At 44.1% G+C, this 19,817-nt stretch overlaps 1 protein-coding gene and 1 pseudogene across 2 annotated transcripts in view; one reads left to right on the forward strand and one right to left on the reverse strand.

Annotated features, from left to right (window-relative positions):
* LOC126425098 (inositol-trisphosphate 3-kinase A-like) overlaps positions 1 to 19,817 on the reverse strand; it is a 362,560-nt gene that overhangs the window by 75,723 nt on the left and 267,020 nt on the right. The gene's annotated exons all lie outside the window — the stretch shown is intronic.
* Positions 16,183 to 16,300, forward strand: LOC126425336 (5S ribosomal RNA; annotated as a pseudogene).

Below are 19,817 nucleotides of genomic sequence, written 5' to 3' on the forward strand. Positions count from 1 at the left end.
GAGAAAACTTAGTCCGCCCACCGTTCGGTGCTTTTCTCGAAAAGTGATAAAGAGTTGAATACCATAAAAGTCACCAGTATTCTGCTACTTATTCTAGTTCTTTGAAACTATGCTCAAAAGTCATGTAATTGGGTGTCATACCAGTATTCGAGCATTACGAACAATCAGTGTTCAAAGAGTGAAAACTCAGGTTTAAGAACGCTCGTTTTCGCGTAATTTGTCCATTTTCAGTGGCTACAAGCGGATAAAGGCGTATTATTAAGACGCAGGAAGCAGATCAGCTACTTTCTATTTTTAATCTGTATTATCAACGAATTGTTAAGTCTTTATTGTTGTTACCACAATTTCCTTCTGTTTATTATTCCACAAAAAAAAAAAAAATTGGTTCAAATGGCTCCGAGCACTATGGGACTCAACTGCTGTGGTCATAAGGCCCCTAGAACTTAGAACTACTTAAACCTAACTAACCTAAGGACAGCACACAACACCCAGCCATCACGAGGCAGGATTCGAACCTGCGACCGTAGCGGTCGTGCGTTTCCAGACTGTAGCGCCTTTAACCGCTCGGCCACTCCGGCCGGCTATTATTCCACAGAAACAGCACACAATCTCATAACCTTTTAAACCAAATTAAGCATTGTAATCCACTGCAACTTTACTTCGTAAAAGTACCTCCAGACTAGGATTGGTGCCATTATGCAGTACGATTGTTCTCCCGTGAAGACAGCGAGAAACTACGAATAGAGCAGGTTGGGGGGGGGGGGGGAGGGGGGAAGTCTCTGCATTCTGCACGTATCACGCGCACCTTTCCAAGTCTCGACATACGGCAACAAGGAGATTGCTTGAGCACTGTTTTACCAATTCTTATGCCATGTGGTGTTGATCGTTTCTACCGACATTGTTATTAAAACTGCAGTGATCGCTTTTCCCATTTTTCCTACCTTTTATAATAATGCAATATGCCAAAATGGCTAAGTAATTGTTCTGGCTACGTCCCCTTAGACTTAGAACTACGTAAACCTAACAATCCTAAGGGCATCACACACATCCATGCCCGAGGCAGGATTCGAACCTGCGACCGCAGCTGCAGCGCGGTTCCGGACTGAGGTACCTAGAACCGCTCTGCCACAGCGGCCGGCTTGCAATATTCCAAACGAATGCAAATTTTTTAAATGAGAATGACTCCTTTTTTTAAAAAGATTTCCTTAAAATCGAAAAATTTTCGCACTGCTGCTTTACTCTGTAATTATTTAACATAAATTACACCTGCTGTAACTCAGACCAAACAAAAACCGAAAAATAAACGTTACTCAGTCTGGTGTCACCGCCAGACACCACACTTGCTAGGTGGTAGTTTTAAATCGGCCGCGGTCCGTTAGTATAAGTCGGACCCGCGTGTCGCCACTGTCAGTGATCGCAGACCGAGCGCCACCACAAGACAGGTCTCGAGATACGGACTAGCACTCGCCCCAGTTGTACGGACGACGTAGCTAGCGACTACACTGACGAAGCCTCGCTCCTTTGCCGAGCAGATAGTTAGAATAGCCTTCAGCTAAGTCCATGGCTACGACCTAGCAAGGCGCCATTAGCCTTACATAGCAATTCATACTTATCGTATAAAGCATGTCTCATCAAGAACGATGTATACAACAAGGATGGATTAAAGTTAAGTATTCCAAAAGCTACGTACTTTTCTTTATAGCATTCATTACGTATCCTGTTTCAGACCTCACGCCATCCTTCGTGTGTTTATAGCGTGCATTGCGGTCCCCTCAAATCACACTGTGTCGGCACTTCTGTCGACACATCACTCAGAACTAAAATATCGGTATCTGTTCTAAACAGTGGGGTTTTAGCATCCCTACGATGAAGACATTCAGACTGCGGTTCGTGGATGGCTCCGTGACGATGGAGTGCATTATTGTCGTCGTCGAGTTTAGCGGCTGCAAAACATTCAAAATTCTTGTTCACAGGGTCCTGGTGACTGATGAAAAATACCGTCATGTATCTGTGTCACTTCGAAGTGCAGTACAGCCCAAGACTCACCTGCCCTGCCGTAGTAGCGTCTCACGTTTCAAGGCCACTCGTAGGTTACCGATGACGACGCGGGTATTTGAGGTTCAGCCCTAGTTGAGCGATAGGCAGGCAAGCCGGTGCCGAGTCGCTGTTCAAACACGAGATTACACGTGAGCAACTTTTCGACGCGCCAGGAGCATGCGCACTTTGCACGTAGGCGCAGGAAGGCGCAAGCACCGCTGCCAAGCCAAGCATGCCCCTGAAATGTGGGCACGGGGCAGCGTGCGCATGTGCCCCAACCCAGACGGTGAAACACGTGCATGAGCCTTGTCTCCATTTGGGACTTTGTTTGACTGCGTCTCACTGTTAAAACAATGTTAGTCGCAAGCATTCGCATGCGAGTTAGCATTTTATCCACGTAGTATAACGTGAAACATATGGAATATGACCAGTATTACCGTGTGGTTAAACCGGTATGTTAGAAAAACAGAGCGAAAGTAACACTCAACAGCTCCTCACCAGTGGCCGAGCGGTTCTAGGCGTTACAGTCCGGAACCGCGCGACCGCTACGGTCGCAGGTTACAATCCTGCCTGGGGCATGGATGTGTGTGATATCCTTATGTTAGTTAGGTTTAAGTAGTTCTAAGTTCTAGGGGACTGATGACCTCAGAAGCTAAGTCCCATAGTGCTCAGAGCCATTTGAACCATTTGTTCCTCACCAACAAACAAAAATAGACACAATGGTAAACCTGAGAAAAATATGAAGCCCTTGTTAGTACTCCCGATGAATATGTCTTAAAGGGGAATGATTATGGGGTGGTTATTGTCTTCAGTCCTGAGACTGGTTTGATGCAGCTCTCCATGCTACTCTATCCTGTGCAAGCTTCCTCATCTCCCAGTACCTACTGCAACCTACATCCTTCTGAATCTGCTTAGTGTATTCATCTCTTGGTCTCGCTCTACGATTTTTACCCTCTACGCTGCCCACCAATACTAAATTGGTGATCCCTTGATGCCTCAGAACATGTCCTACCAACCGATCCCTTCTTGTAGTCAAGTAATGCCACAACCTCCTCTTCTCCCCATTTCTATTCAATACCTCCTCATTAGTTACGTGATCTACCCATCTAATCTTCAGCATTCTTCTGTAGCACCACATTTCGAAAGCTTCTATTCTCTTCTTGTCTAAACTATTTATCGTCCATGTTTCACTTCCATATATGACTACACTCCACACAAATACTTTCAGAAACGACTTCCTGACAAATCTATACTCGATGTTAACAAATTTCTCTTCTTCAGAAACGCTTTCCTTGCCATTGCCAGTCTACATTTTATATCCCCTCTACTTCGACCATCATCAGTTATTTTGCTCCCCAAATAGCAAAACTCGTTTACTACTTTAAGTGTCTCACTTCCCAATCTAATTCCCCCAGTATCACCCGACTTAAATCGACTACATTCCATTATCCTCGTTTTGCTTTTGTTGATGTTCATCTTATATCCTCCTTTCAAGACACTGTCCATTCCGTTCAACTGCTGTTCCCAGTCCTTTGCTGTCTTTGAAAGAATTCCAATGTCATCGGCGAACCTCAAAGTTTTTATTTCTTCTCCATGGATTTTAATACCTACTCAGAATTTTTCTTTTGTTTCCTTTACTGCTTGCTCAATATACAGATTGAATAACATCGGGGAGAGGCTACAACCCTGTCTCACTCCCTTCCCAACCACTGCTTCCCTTTGATGTCCCTCGACTCTTATAACTGCCATTTGCTTTATGTACAAATTGTAAACAGCCTTTCGTTCCCTGTATTATATTACGGGGTAGGGATGGGAAAAACCGACCGGTTAAATCGGACACATATTTCAGTTATGAATAACCAGTATTTTCCAGTGGTTGTTTCTTCTCGGTTACAACTTTTTTTTTAACAATAAACAGGTAAAAAACCGAAATGTCTGTTAGCCATAGCAGCAGTGCAAAAATTTTTATTCATAAAACATCCATTGCTTTCAAATATTGCATAGTTACGGAAAATGGGAAATGCAATCAGTGGTATTTTAATAACAATGCCGACAGAAACTAGCAACAACCGCATGACAATGCAACTCTTACCATGTGGCCTGCTCTGTCGGATGGTATACGTGTACATGCAGTGTGAAAGACTTCTCATCTGTAGTAGTTTCTCGTTGTCGTCTGACATTATTCATATTACAGAACGGCACAGTAACTAGTCTGGAAGCATTTTACGAAGTACAATGCTCCATTTTGTTTGAAGAATTATGAACAGAAGAAATCACAACACTTCCGATTTCATACACAGAGAAAACTAACAATTCATAGTTTACGACAAAAATTGGAAGGAAGTGATCTGTTGCCTGTGTCTGCGTAATGTGTCTCGAAAAGGGACAAATTAACACGAAAAAGAGTTCTTCAACCTGAGCTGTCATCCTTTCCCACTCACTATTCCTGATGGCAAAGTGATAGTACGATCCTAGATTACAAAATTTTGACTATAATTTCAAAAAATTTGAATCAATATGATAATACAGAGGATTTTTTTTTGCAGTATTCAATCACTGATCAGTATGGCAGCGAATGGTGGATGGACTGTTTTATTTTAATTCCTTATTTAATTTAGTGCTTTGATTTTATGTATCTTGAAAAAAATAGTCAGAATTCAATTTTAGTTCAATTTCACCAGAAATTTGGAAAATGTGCCATCAAAGCAAGGTTACAATCATTTATCTAAATCCTTTGACAACACCGATAATAGTTATCGTCAGCTTCAAGGTAAGAATACTGTCTCAAGAGAACTTGCCCGACACCGCGACAGTACGCTGTATGGCGTCTAACGTCATGACTAAACTGATAACTGCAATCACTACATGTAATAAAATTGTAGCTGGCCAATGTCTATACATAGGGCATTTTAAATAAGAGGAGTTTTTAAAAGAGCAATAGAAGCCAAAACAATTACTTTTAGAATTTTTATTAGTCTGTCTCTCCTATTGTACGTGCATCACGCAAAAGCTACTGCACTAAACTGGATGCCGTTTTCGCAGTTATACTGTTGGTCTAAATTAAAATATGGTACATGTTTCATTTTGATACGCCACTTAGATGCCGAGCTGCCTATACATGCAGAGTCTTTTCTTTGTCGAGGTCAGTACCGGGAAATCGGAATTTCTAGAAGATACGGGAAACTGTCTTCGGAACCTTTAGGTTCTACATCTACATCTACATTGATACTCCGCAAGCCACCCAACGGTGTGTGGCGGAGGGCACTTTACGTGCCACTGTCATTACCTCCCTTTCCTGTTCCAGTCGCGTATGGTTCGCGGGAAGAACGACTGTCTGAAAGCCTCCGTGCGCGCTCTAATCTCTCTAATTTTACATTCGTGATCTCCTCGGGAGGTATAAGTAGGGGGAAGCAATATATTCGATACCTCATCCAGAAACGCACCCTCTCGAAACCTGGCGAGAAAGCTACACCGCGATGCAGAGCGCCTCTCTTGCAGAGTCTGCCACTTGAGTTTATTAAACATCTCCGTAACGCTATCACGGTTACCAAATAACCCTGTGACGAAACGCGCCGCTCTTCTTTGGATCTTCTCTATCTCCTCCGTCAGACCGATCTGGTACGGATCCCACACTGATGAGCAATACTCAAGTATAGGTCGAACGAGTGTTTTGTAAGCCACCTCCTTTGTTGATGGACTACATTTTCTAAGCACTCTCCCAATGAATCTCAACCTGGTACCCGCCTTACCAACAATTAATTTTATATGATCATTCCACTTCAAATCGTTCCGCACGCATACTCCCAGATATTTTACAGAAGTAACTGCTACCAGTGTTTGTTCCGCTATCATATAATCATACAATAAAGGATCCTTCTTTCTATGTATTCGCAATACATTACATTTGTCTATGTTAAGGGTCAGTTGCCACTCCCTGCACCAAGTGCCTATCCGCTGGAGATCTTCCTGCATTTCGCTACAATTTTCTAATGCTGCAACTTCTCTGTATATTACAGCATCATCCGCGAAAAGCCGCATGGAACTTCCGACACTATCTACTAGGTCATTTATATATATTGTGAAAAGCAATGGTCCCATAACACTCCCCTGTGGCACGCCAGAGGTTACTTTAACGTCTGTAGACGTCTCTCCATTGCTAACAACATGCTGTGTTCTGTTTGCTAAAAACTCTTCAATCCAGCCACACAGCTGGTCTGATATTCCGCAGGCTCTTACTTTGTTTATCAGGCGACAGTGCGGAACTGTATCGAACGCCTTCCGGAAGTCAAGAAAAATAGCATCTACCTGGGAGCCTGTATCTAATATTTTCTGGGTCTCATGAACAAATAAAGCGAGTTGGGTCTCACACGATCGCAGTTTCCGGAATCCATGTTGATTCCTACATAGTAGATTCTGGGTTTCCAGAAATGACATGATACTCGAGCAAAAAACATGTTCTAAAATTCTACAAGAGATCGACGTCAGAGATATAGGTGTATAGTTTTGCGCATCTGCTCGACGACCCTTCTTGAAGACTGGGACTATCTGTGCTCTTTTCCAATCATTTGGAACCCTCCGTTCCTCTAGAGACTTGCGGTACACGGCTGTTAGAAGGGGGGAAAGTTCTTTCGCGTACTCTGTGTAGAATCGAATTGGTATCCCATCAGGTCCAGTGGACTTTATTGAGTGATTCCAGTTGCTTTTCTATTCCTTGGACACTTATTTCGATGTCAGCCATTTTTTCGTTTGTGCGAGGATTTAGAGAAGGAACTGCAGTGCGGTCTTCCTCTGTGAAACAGCTTTGGAAAAAGGTGTTTAGTATTTCAGCTTTACGCGTGTCATCCTCTGTTTCAATGCCATCATCATCCCGTAGTGTCTGGATATGCTGTTTCGAGCCACTTACTGATTTAACGTAAGACCAGAACTTCCTAGGATTTTCTGTCAAGTCGGTACATAGAATTTTACTTTCGAATTCAATGAACGCTTCACGCATAGCCCTCCTTACGCTAACTTTGACATCGTTTAGCTTCTGTTTGTCTGAGAGGTTTTGGCTGCATTTAAACTTGGAGTGGAGCTCTCTTTGCTTTCGCAGTAGTTTCCTAACTTTGTTGTTGTACCACGGTGGGTTTTTCCCGTCCCTCACAGTTTTACTCGGCACGTACCTGTCTAAAACGCATTTTACGATTGCCTTGAACTTTTTCCATAAACACTCAACATTGTCAGTGTCGGAACAGAAATTTTCGTTTTGATCTGTTAGGTAGTCTGAAATCTGCCTTCTATTACTCTTGCTAAACAGATAAACCTTCCTCCCTTTTTTTATATTCCTATTAACTTCCATATTCAGGGATGCTGCAACGGCCTTATGATCACTGATTCCCTGTTCTGTACATACGGAGGCGAAAAGTTCGGGTCTGTTTGTTATCAGTAGGTCCAAGATGTTATCTCCACGAGTCGGTTCTCTGTTTAATTGCTCGAGGTAATTTTCGGATACTGCACTCAGTATAATGTCACTCGATGCTCTGTCCCTACCACCCGTCCTAAACATCTGAGTGTCCCAGTCTATATTTGTGGAAACAATTTTTTCGTAATCGGATTTTTGGTCAAGGGTGAGTTGTCCATTAAAAATAGTAAAACTAACATTTTTTTTACGTCGCACGATTGAGTTTAGTGTACGAATCATTTTGTTTTATTTGAAGAAAATCGAGACAACAGAAGTTTTATAAAACCAACATAAATAAACCAGGGTAGAAATGATAGAATCCGTGAAAAGAATTTTGGAACATTTTCTCATCATAGCAATAATAATGGTAACAGTTTAATCTCATTATCCACAGACGTTCTTGAATCGGTGTAACTATTATCGATGATAAGTTTGTCAAGTTGACGCTAAAGGAAACTTTCGTGCATTTCTTCAGAGGTTTTCAACGTGTCTTATCTATGCAAGTGAAGTGATACAGCTGTGATTTCGTATATGCGTCTTCGTTCGTTTAACTTTCATTCTTGAATTCATTCTGTGGTGTCACCGCCAGACACCACACTTGCTAGGTGGTAGCTTTAAATCGGCCGCGGTCCGTTAGTACATGTCGGACCCGCGTGTCGCCTCTGTCAGTGATCGCAGACCGAGCGCCACCACACGGCAGTCTCGAGAGACGGACTAGCACTCGCCCCAGTTGTACGGACGACTTTGCTAGCGACTACACTGACGAAGCCTTTCTCTCATTTGCCGAGAGATAGAATAGCCTTCAGCTAAGTCCATGGCTACGACCTAGCAAGGCGCCATTAGCATTATATTGCATTTATCTAGAGGGAGTCTCACTTGTATCATCAAGAACGCTGTATACAAATGATGGATTAAAGTTAAGTATTCCAGCAGCTACGTACTTTTCTTTATAGCATTCATTACGTATCCTGTTTCAGACCTCACGCCAGCCTGCGTGAGTTAGCGCGTGCATCTTGGCCGCCTCTTTCAATTAGTGTGCGTAGTGTTGGCAAGTCTGCCGACACTACACATTCAATTGGTTTAACTATTATCGTTCATAGGTCTGTCGAATAGTAATAATACCTTGCACACGACCTCATCCGCGTGGACCTCGAAGCCGCATGAATTTTGAAAAATCCCGAAGATCGGCGAGAAAAACGGATACAAAGGAAACTGAAGGTGAAGCTGTCAAATGGGTGCAACGGTAAAGAAGTGATATGTTTGCAAGTACACAATCTTTAATCTTCGTTATTTATTCAAATTTAACAGTACGCTGTTCTATCAGACTCAATTAGTATTCCATACTTCAAATATATGAAAGGCTTATTTCAGTTGTGGTACAAGTCCATTATTCTGAGATACAGAGTCAAAGTTAAATGAGCGCTGAAAAATCTGCAGTTGAGATACCAGAAATATTCAAGTGTATATATATTACGTATTTGTTTATATGTTAAGATGTGCTAACAAAACTAACGTGGTTCCATTTAAAAAAACGTAGCTTTGTGTTAAAAAACATACTTCCGTGCATTTTTGTATGGTTTGTATTCAACAATTTCACTAGCCCCTCTCCTCACGTTCGGTCTGTGGAATCGGTTCGTCAGTATTTGATGTGGTTAACGAAATATATCCAGCGGTAACGTTAGGTGACTCACCCTACACACACACACACACACACACACACACACACACACACACACACACAAATATATATATATATATATATATTTGAACACTATACTCATATACATGATACTATATTTGATACTTTACTTATATACTACTTGAATATTTCTGGTATGTCAACTGCAGATTTTTCAAAAAAAAAAAAAATGGTTCAAATGGCTCTGAGCACTATGGGACTCAACTGCTGTGGTCATCAGTCCCCTAGAACTTAGAACTACTTAAACCTAACTAACCTAATGACATCACACACACCCATGCCCGAGGCAGGATTCGAACCTGCGACCGTAGCAGCAGCGCGGCTCCGGACTGGAGCGCCTAGAACCGCACGGCCACCGCGGCCGGCGTGCAGATTTTTCAGCGCTCATTTAACTTTAGGAATCTGTATCCCAGAATTAACAAAAATGGACTTGTACCACTATTGAAATAAGCCCTCCATATGTATCTGTGCTTACAAACACATTAATTCTCTACCGTTGCGCTCTTATTACGGCTTCATCTTTTATATCAGCTGTATGTTTCAAAATTCATGCGGGTTCGAGATCCACACGCACAAAGTCGCGGGCAAAAGCCATTATCCTCTATGGAGGAACAATACTGTCAGCAAATTATGTTAGCAGAGGCCAGTTTTTGTCTCGTAACACGTTCGGTGTGTTACCGCCACCGGATTTCCAGATAAGGGTTCAGTGTTGTGAATCGCAGATTCTTTAAGCAGCAACATTAGGTGTAAACAGATAACAGCCTGAGGAGTGTTTGCGTGCACGGTTGGCTTTTCCGGTTAATAGCGCAAGGTCGCGGTGTATTGAGGAGAGAGCTTCACAGAAGACTGCGGTTCGGGTGCCGTTCCCACGCAGGGGCGCTTTCGCCAGCGACTGCCGTTATTTCCGACGGGCTAGAAGCGCGGCGATAAAGACCACTCCACGCGTGTCGCAAGCTCTTAATGTGCTTGTCAGCGCCGCAAGCGCGCAAGATTGCTGTTTCGATATGTTTGTCCTCGCACTACATGCTGAGTGTTTACGTCAATAGCTCATCTGCAAACATGGCGCGACTGCTGATATCGTAGACATGCTAGGGACGGCGGTTATTGCCGAAACTGCCGGTTTTCGGTTTACCCATTTTATTCCATGACAGTTTGAGTTGGCTGTTGAAGCCACCCAAAATAACCGATTGTCCATTACGGATATTTTAGAATCGTGTCTGTATATTGAATGTAAACAAGTTATACAGAACTGCAACCCGTCACTTTTTTGAATAATCATGTTTTATTCTATGAACCGGTTTTCGAACCTTTTCAGGTTCATCTTCAGATGGTTTCAGTAAGTTATATCGGCCATGTGCAATGAAGAGCCAAAGAAACTGGCAAACCTGACTAATACAGTGTGGGCCCCCACGGGCACGCATAAGGACCGCAGTACGACCTGGCACGGACTCTACTAATGTCTGGAGTAGTGCTGGAGGGAAATGACTCCGTGAATCCTGCAGGGCTGTCTATAAATCCGTAAGAGTACGAGGAGCAGGAGATCTCTTCTGAACAGCACGTTGCAAGGCATCCCAGATATGTGAGATTGTAGTCTTTCTCGGCGTATTCCATTGATGAATTCTTCTCGAGTTATCAGCCGAGTGGTGGCGTCTTGTCGCAACGTTTCAATGAGTTTCGTACCCATCATCTTCGGTACGACACTCATTAAAACGTTGCGACAAGACGACGCCACCGCTAGGCTGATAACCCGAGAAGAAATCATCAAGCCCAGATATGCTCAATAATGTCCATGTCTGGGGAGTTTGGTAGCCAGCGCAAGTGTTTAAACTCACAAGGGAACCTCCCCATCGCACCCCCCTCAGATTTAGTTATAAGTTGGCACAGTGGATAGGCCTTGAAAAATCAATCGAGAAAACAGGAAGAAGTTTTGTCGAACTATGAAAAAAATAAGCAAAATATACAAATTGAGTAGTCGATGTGTAACATAAGTCACATCAAGGACAATGTGATTTGAGGAGCGCCGTGGTCTCGTGGTTAGCGTAAGCAACTGTGGGATGAGAGGACCTTGGTTCAAGTCTTCCCTCGAGGAAAAATTTTAACTTTTTTATTTTCTAGCAATTGACGTGTGTCAATTATCAAAGTTCAAGCACTCACACAATCAACTTCGCTCTCGAAAATTCCAGGACATGTTCAGATTTGCTTGGACGTATGGAGGATTTGACGGTCTACACACGGAAAAAAATGGAAAACGTTAAAAACATATGTTTTGACAGAGCACAGGGAAATCTGTGTGACTGAAACTGTTGCATTCATTTGTTGCAGTTTATGTAACAAACTTATGTTTTCATCACTTTTTTGGGAGTTATTATCACATCCACAAGAAAACCTAAATCGGGCAAGGTAGAAGAATGTTTTTACCCATTCGCCAAGTGTACAAGTTAGGTGGGTCGACAACATATTCTAGTCATGTGACGCACATGCCGTCACCAGTGTCGTATAGAATATATCAGACGTGTTTTCCTGTGGACGAATCGGTTGACCTATGACCTTGCGATCAAATGTTTTCGGTTCCCATTGGAGAGGAACGTACTTTCGTCTACTAATCGCACGGTTTTGCGGTGCGGTCGCAAAACACAGACACTAAACTTATTACAGTGAACACAGACGTCAATGAACGAACTGACAGATCATAACTTTGCGAAAATAAAGTAAAATTTTCACCCGAGGGAAGACTAGAACCAAGGACCTCTCGTTCCGCAGTTGTTCACGCTAAGCACGAGACCACGGCGCTGCTGATCTGACAATATGCTTGATGTTGCCCATCTTGCACATGGACTACTCAGTTTGTATTTTTTACTTATTTTTCCATAGTTCCACACAACTTCTTCCTGTTTTCTCGATTGATCTGTGTTCAGTTTTTCAAGGCCTGTCCACTGTGCCAACTTATAACTAAATCTGAGGGGGGGGGGGGGGGGTGCGATGGGGAGGTTCCCTTGTCAGAAGGGTGTTCCTGGGGCCACTCTGTAGCAATTCTGGAGGCATGAGGTGTGGCATTGACCTGCTGGAATTGCCCAAGCCCGTCGGAATGCACATGGAGCATGAATGGATGCAGGTGATCAGACAGGATTCTTACCTATCAGGGTAGTATCTAGACGTTTCCCGGGATCCATATCACTCTAACTACACACCCTCCGCCGGCCGTAGTGGCCGAGCGGTTCTAGGCGCTACAGTCTGGAGCCGCGCCACCTCTACGGTCACAGGTTCGAATCCTGCCTCGGGCATGGATGTGTGTGATGTCCTTAGGTTAGTTAGGTTTAAGTAGTTCTAAGTTCTAGGGGAGTGATGACCTCAGCAGTTAAGTCCCATAGTGCTCACAACCATTTTTTTTTTTTTTTTTTTACACACGCTCCACATCATTACGGAGCCTCCACCAGCTTGAACAGTCCCCTGCTGACATGCGGGGTCCATGAATTCATGAAGCTGTCTCCATACCCGCACACGTCCATCCGCTCGATACAAATTGAACCGGGACTCGTTCGACCAGGCAACAAGATTTCAGTCATCAACAGACCAACGTCGGTGTTGAAGGACCCAGCTTTGTGTCGTGCAGTCATCTATAACACACGAGTGGGCCTTTGTCTCCGAAAGCCCATACCGATGATTTTTCATTGAATTGTTCGCACGCTCACAATTGACGGCTCAGCAATGAAATCTGCGGCAATTTGTGGAAGGGTTGCACTTCTGTCATGAAGGATTCTCTTTAGTCGTCATTGCTCCCTTTTTTCGAAGATCTTTTTCCGACCGTAGCGATGTCTGAGATTTGATGTTTTACCGGATTCGCGATATTCACGGTACAAGCGTGAAATGGTCGAACGGGAAAATCCTTCCTTCATTGCTACCTAGGAAAATAATGTTTAAATGTGTGTGAAATTTTATGGGGCTCAACTGCTAAGGTCATCAGTCCCTAAGCTTAAACACTACTTAACCTAAATCATCCTAAGGACCGTAAGATTTCACACACATTTGAACTTGTTGCTTTATATAGGCGTTGACGACCACTGCGGCGTATTCTGCCTGCTTAGATATATCTGTATGTGAATGCTCGTGCCTATACCAGTTTCTTTGGCGCTTCTGTTTATGTGCCTTTTTACATGAGAACGTGTACTCGCTCGTCGGTCGAACTTCCCTGTGTGACAAAGTGCCGTCAGATTTGAATAGCTGATGACAAGGAGACAATGTGTAAACGATGATTGCGTTCTCAACGGACAGATCACACCTTTCCCAACAGCTTTGTGGGAAGTTATGAACTGGCGTAGCGTGTAAACGCGTTTAGTTAGGACATCGATCCATGTGCCATTGCAGAGAGCTTGCGGAGCCTTAGTAGGACCAAAAGTGAGACAATAATAACCGCTGGAATATGAGTGAAAACCTGTATTATATTGAAAATTAAAATGGTTCTAATGGCTCTGAGCACTATGGGACTTAACATCTCAACTTAACTCTAAATATAGATAAATGTAAATTAATAAAACACTAATACGACCTATTCTTGAGTACTGCTCGAGCGTTTGGGATCCCTATCAGGTCGGACAGAAACGGGACATAGAAGCAATTTAGAGGCGGGCTGCTAGATTTGTTATTGGTAGGTTTGATCATCACGCGAGTGTTACGGAAATGCTTCAGGAACTCGGGTGGGAGTCTCTAGAGGAAAGGAGGCGTTCTTTTCGTGAATGGCTACTGAGGAAATTCAGAGAACCGGTATTTGAGGCTGACTGCATTACAATTTTACTGCCGCCAACTTCTATTTCGCGGAAAGACCACAGAGATAAGAGAGATTAGGGCTAGTACAGAGGCCTATAGGCAGTCATTTTTCCCTCGTTCTGTTTGGGAGTGGAACAGTGAGAGAAGATGCTAGTTGTGGTACGAGGTACCCTCCGCCACGCACCGTATGGTGGATTGCGGAGTATGTATGTAGATGTAGATGATGACTTGCAAAAAATGTAGTACATGGACCAGAACTACAGCCACAGATTTTTTCCCCTCCTCCTGAGCGTAAGGCCAGGACGATGTTGAAAATTTATTTGCCGAGCAATGACATTAATGTTCCAAGAGGGAAGCCGCCACGTAGTTTTTCAACCGGTCACGGAACGGAGTACCTTGGTCGCATTTGAGCTGCTTCGGCACCACCTGACGTCCAGAGCCGCTACTTGTTAACGAGAACTTCAGCTATAATGCCACACTTCAGAGTCCGCATTACCTCTGCATCTGACTGTGATAATGTTATTCGTTGCGCAAGGCCAGGATATCTGATTGAAACTGTTATTAACTGATTCCAGATAAAGAAAAGATAGCGACAGATTACGAGGCACATTGCGTGTACACTGACTTCGCAAATGTGATAGGATAGCGGGGCAAACAAGATGCACGTGTGTTGTATGCGCACCACACTCTCCCTGTGCCAGCTGTAGTTTTACAGAGAAGACTTCCTGAGAAGTAGCTGTGAAAGTGATTCGTGTAACATGCAACGTCGTCGTGAGCTGACACCGTTCGAACGGGTTGCGGTTGGGAATTTTAGTTTCGACAGTGGTGTAGGAATTCTGTTGCACACGTTCCACCGTGTCCAGGGTGTATCGTGAACGGATGAATGAGGGTGTCAAAGTCCACAATAGACCAACTAACGGCCGTCCAGCCAAACTACAACCGTGACCGGCAACTCAGATGGTTCGTCAGTAGCGACAGAAGGGCAGCAGTCGCCCAAATCACCATTTCAACTGCTTCGTGCTCAAGGGAGACACCGTGCGCCACGAATCGATAGTTCCCACCTGCCACGAAGGTGTGGTCCAAAGCGGTAGTTTCTCTATAAGGGGATGCACTTTCCTCGTATGGAATGGGCCCCCCAATTGTTGTGGGAGGGACTTTGAATGGTCCGTGTTATGTTGAACTGCTCGAGAACCATCTCCACCCATTTTTGGCCTTCGGACACCCTGACGCCTCTGCAGTGTTTCGATATCGCCGCCTCCGCCGCCCGGGAATGGTTCCAGAAACGTGCATGGGAGGTCCAAAGGCTGAGATAGACACCCCAGAGCCAAGATCTGGACACATCTAGAGTATCTGGGATGTCATGAAATGCAGGCTCCGTGCCGTGGATACAGCACCCACGAAGAGATCAGAATTGGCTGCCGCTCTGCAAACGATTTGGTGTCAGCTGCTTCCAGAGGAATACCAGGGACTTGGAGCCTCACTTCCACGGCGTCTCACTGCCGTCCGCAGGCCCAGAGGAGGCGCCACACGATGTTAGGTACCTGTTCCATCACGTTTGCTAAGTCAATGTACATTTGGCTTTCAGAATATATTCCAGTTGCCTCGGGCATGGATGTGCTTGATGTCCTTAGGTTAGTTAAGTTCAATTAGTTTTAAGTTCTAGGGGACTGATGACCTCCGCTCTTAAGTTCCACAGTGCTCAGAGCTATATATTCCAGTTCTTTGTATAGCATTATACTGTTTTAATCATACACGTATATGTGTGACTGAAGACAACTTGGTTTGAATCTGTTATGACTTAACTTTCACTTAAAGCATGAGATGTGTTGTAGTGATGGTTATTCTGAGAATGGACTGACTACTCTTCCACTTTTGAACCTAACCATGGTAGGAATTACGGGTGTTGTACGCAGTCAGATGAACATTTAGGGCCACGAAAAACTTAAGCAATTATCCATTCCGCATTATCGGTGATTTTGTGCCTTAGGCCCCTGTTTGATGGACTCTTCATCTGCATCAGAGCTGTTTCATCTGTGATACCTTCGGAAACGGAGTTTACACAGCTGTTAATTAAACCCCATGTTTCCAGCGACGTTAAATATGAGACGCCACAGTTCCAAAGAGAAAGATGTTTCCGATGTGGAAAGTGTCGAAGCACCGGTGATGTGAGAGAATTAAGTCTGTTTTGTAATCACTAACTAGTAAATTCTACGTTAACCTATTTGTGATGCCTTACTATATTCTTGCCAGCGGTCTTGCCGCAGTGGTAACACCGGTTCCCGTCAGATTACCGAAGTTAAGCGCTGTCGGGCTAGGCTAGGACTTGGATGGGTGACCATCCGGTCTGCCGAGTGCTGTTGGCAAGCGGGGTGTACTGAGCCCTTTTGAGGCAAACTGAGGAGCTACTTGGTTGAGAAGTAGCGGCTCCGGTCTCGGAAACTGACTTACGGCCGGGAGAGCGGTGTGCTGACCACATGCCCCTCCATATCCGCATCCAGTGACGCCTATGAGCTGAGGATGACACGGCGGTCGGTCAGTAGCGTTGAGCCTTCATGACCTGTTCGGGATGAGTTTAGTTTTTTTTAGTTTTACTAAATTCTTCTGGGAACTTTCGAGAGTATTCAGTTTCTTTGGTAGAGTTCTAATACTGCTTGGATTAAAAACTAACAATTTTTAAGTGTGCCGTAAAGGTACTCTTTGGTGGAGTACGACAAATTCTTCAGTTATTTCCAAACTTCACTGTCGAAAAATACGGCTTTAGATAGCAAGAAAATAGGTAAGAACTTTTGTTTCGAGCGTCGCACTATACAGCTGGGGAGATGGCTGTAGGGGAGGCGGAATGGAAAGGTCTGAAGGCTTCTGAGGCACAGTGTTGGAAGACAGTCTTACACATATCAAGAAGACAGAATATGACCAATGAAGTCTTCAATAAGAGGGAGAAAATATCGTTGTGGAGGACTATCGAGGAACACAGGGACCACAGATCTGAACACTTACACAGATAGTCTCCCTTCATTGATAAATTAACACTATGCCGTCTGGCGACACCACAGTGGTGTCCTGCGCGTAATAGCGGTCGACGGCCGACGTCACCACAGTGGAGTCGTGAGCATAGTATCGCTTAGTGGCAGGCCAAAGCACTTTAGTATCTTTTGCATTCTGTTGGTGTTTTGTTTAGGTAACAATAAGTTACACATGTGAACAAGTCTTTTGTTTTTGAAAGTACGTTTGCCCCTTCGTCGTGGCGGACGAAAGAGACAATATGATTATTTACGATGAATGCGCGGACGTCTTGTCTGACATTCCGGACGACTTGGCCGATTGGGAAGAAGACATTGCATATAAAAAAAATGAAAGTGAAGCAGAATCGTAGGAAGATAGTGAAATACGTCCAGGAAGAATTCGGCGAACGCTACGGTTGCCAACTGATTCGGCTGAATCAGACTAAGAAGAGAGTGCACAGTGGTCACACTTTGATTTACCGAGGGCCAATAATAAATTTGAAGGATCTCCGGGTCCAAACATACGAGGTGCATTCAAGTTCTAAGGCCTCCGATTTTTTTTCTAAGTAACTACTCACCCGAAATCGATGAAACTGGCGTTACTTCTCGACGTAATCGCCCTGCAGACGTACACATTTTTCACAACGCAGACGCCATGATTCCATGGCAGCGGCAAAGGCTTCTTTAGGAGTCTGTTTTGACCACTGGAAAATCGCTGAGGCAATAGCAGCACGGCTGGTGAATGTGCGGCCACGGAGAGTGTCTTTCATTGTTGGAAAAAGCCAAAAGTCACTAGGAGCCAGGTCAGGTGACTAGGGAGCATGAGGAATCACTTCAAAGTTGTTATCACGAAGAAACTGTTGCGTAACGTTAGCTCGATGTGCGGGTGCGTTGTCTTGGTGAAACAGCACACGCGCAGCCCTTCCCGGACGTTTTTGTTGCAGTGCAGGAAGGAATTTGTTCTTCAAAATATTTTCGTAGGATGCACCTGTTACCATAGTGCCCTTTGGAACGCAATGGGTAAGGATTACACCCTCGCTGTCCCAGAACATGGACACAATCATTTTTTCAGCACTGGCGGTTACCCGAAATTTTTTTTGGTGGCGGTGAATCTGTGTGCTTCCATTGAGCTGTCTGGCGCTTTGTTTCTGGATTGAAAAATGGCATCCACGTCTAATCCATTGTCACAACCGACGAAAAGAAAGTCCCATTCGTGCTGTCGTTGCGCGTCAACATTGCTCGGCAACATGCCACATTGGCAGCCATGTGGTCGTCCGTCAGTATTCGTGGCACCCACCTGGATGACATTTTTCTCATTTTCAGGTCGTCATGCAGGATTGTGTGCACAGAACCCACAGATATGCCAACTCTGGAGGCGATCTGTTCAACAGTCATTCGGCGATCCCCCAAAACAATTCTCTCCACTTTCTCGATCATGTCGTCAGGCCGGCTTGTGCAAGCCTGAGGTTGTTTCGGTTTGTTGTCACACGATGTTCTGCCTTCATTAAACTGTCGCACCCGCGAACGCACTTTCGACACATCCATAACTCCATCACCACATGTCTCCTTCAACTGTCGATGAATTTAAATTGGTTTCAAACCACACTAATTCAGAAAACGAATGATTGCACGCTGTTCAAGTAAGGAAAACGTCGCCATTTTAAGTATTTAAAACAGTTCTCATTCTCGCCGCTGGTGGTAAAATTCCATCTGCTGTACGGTGCTGCCATCTCTGGGACATACTGACAATGAACGCGGCCTCATTTTAAAACAATGCGCATGTTTCTATCTCTTTCCAGTCTGGAGAAAAAAAATCGGAGGCCTTAGAACTTGAATGCACCTCGTATTTCCCAAAGATACACAGAGCGTCGAGGATACCGTAGAATTATACAGGGTGATTCAAAAAGAATACCACAACTTTAAAAATGTGTATTTAATGAAAGAAACATAATATAACCTTCTGTTATACATCATTACGAAGAGTATTTAAAAAGGTTTTTTTTTTTCACTCAAAAACAAGTTCAGAGATGTTCAATGCGGCCCCCTCCAGACACACGAGCAATATCAACTCGATACTCCCAACTCATTCCACACTCTCTGTAGCAAATCAGGCATAACAGTTTGGAGAGCTGCTGTTATTTCTCGTTTCAAATCATCAATGGTGGCTGGGAGAGGTGGCCGAAACACCATATCCTTAACATACCCCCATAAGAAAAAATCGCAGGGGGTAAGATCAGGGCTTCTTGGAGGCCAGTGATGAAGTGCTCTGTCACGGGCTGCCTGGCGGCCGATCCATCGCCTCGGGTAGTTGACGTTCAGGTAGTTACGGACAGATAAGTACCAATGTGGTGGCGCTCCATCCTGCTGAAATATGAATTATTGTACTTCTTGTTCGAGCTGAGGGAACAGCCAATTCTGTAACATCTCCAGATACTGTAGTCCAGTTACAGTAGCACCTTCGAAGAAAAAGGGACCAAAAACTTTATTGGCTGAAATGGCGAACAAATGTACAACTAAATGAAACTTTATAGCTCTCTTAATTCGCCGACAGATAGTGCTTAGCTCTGCCTTTTGTCGTTGCAGAGTTTTAAATTCCTAAAGTTGTGGTATTCTTTTCGAATCACCCGGTATATTGGGAACGATCTATTTGACTATATTAGCAACTAAACCAACAAGTACTACAGTCAAAATTGAATTAGAAGGAAACTGGATTAAGAAAATGCCAAATTTGTCGGTGTTAAGGGACCTGAACTTTAAAATGGTTTGTAGACAATTACGAAATTCGGTATACTCATTCGGATGCTGTGTGATTCGATTACGGGATGCAGTTTCTCATTTAAGATATATTCCAGCGCGGGACAGCCTTTAGCAAAAACAG

The sequence above is a fragment of the Schistocerca serialis genome, chromosome 10 (genome assembly GCF_023864345.2).
Source record: "Schistocerca serialis cubense isolate TAMUIC-IGC-003099 chromosome 10, iqSchSeri2.2, whole genome shotgun sequence".
NCBI lineage: Eukaryota > Metazoa > Arthropoda > Insecta > Orthoptera > Acrididae > Schistocerca > Schistocerca serialis.